Genomic DNA, 799 nt, shown 5'->3' with positions numbered 1-799 from the left:
CAGCAGCAGACGGGGGGCCCCCCGCTGCTGGGGGGCCCCCGGGGGCCTCCAGGGGGGCCCCCGGCGCCTCTGGGGGGCCCCCCGGGGGGCCCCCAAGGGCCTCCTGGGGGCCCCCTGAGGAGGCGGGAACAGGACCCGAGGGGCCCTCTGTCTTGGAATTGCTGGGAGCTGAGGGGCCCCCAGGTGCTGAGTCTGCTGCTGCTGCTGCTGCTGCTGTTGCTGCTGCTGCTGCTTCACTCTGCGACGGCGCTGACTCGGCCCGACCCTCAGCGGCAGCGAAGGGCGGCTTATCTGCTGCTGCTGCTGCTGCTGCTGCTGCTGTAGCCGTGGCTGCTTCTTGTCCTGTTGCTGCGGCATCAGTCTTGCCTTCAGCTGCTGCTGCTGCTTCTCCTTTTGCTGCTGCTGCTGCTGCTGCTTCTGCTTTTGCTGTTGCTGCTGCTGCTGGCGCTGCTCCCGCCTCTCCCTCGTTGCTGCTTTGTTTGGCTTCTGCATTAGGGTTTACAAACTCTCTTTTAGGGTTTAGCAGCCCCTTTTGAGGGTTTGAAACCTCGTTTTGAGGGTTCGTCGGCTCCAGCTTGAGGCTGCGGGTTTCCGCTGGTGGGCCCGTACACTCTGATTTGGGGTTTAGGGTTTGGGGGTTGTTTCTCTCGAGAAAAGCAGCAACAGTGTCTATTGCTGCTTTGTTGCTGCCACTCCTAAACAGCAGCACAGCAAGGCTGTAGCAAAGGGCCTCATCATTTGGCTTTTCATTTAATTGTTTTCTTTTTTTATTTATTTCTTTTTCCACTTCTTCAGGGTC

Source organism: Eimeria tenella, genomic scaffold (assembly GCF_000499545.2).
Source record: "Eimeria tenella Houghton genomic scaffold, Eth_scaff2947, whole genome shotgun sequence".
In the NCBI taxonomy this organism is placed as follows: Eukaryota; Apicomplexa; class Conoidasida; order Eucoccidiorida; family Eimeriidae; genus Eimeria; species Eimeria tenella.
The sequence above is the reverse complement of the archived record's forward strand: the minus strand, read 5'-3'. Positions refer to the sequence as shown.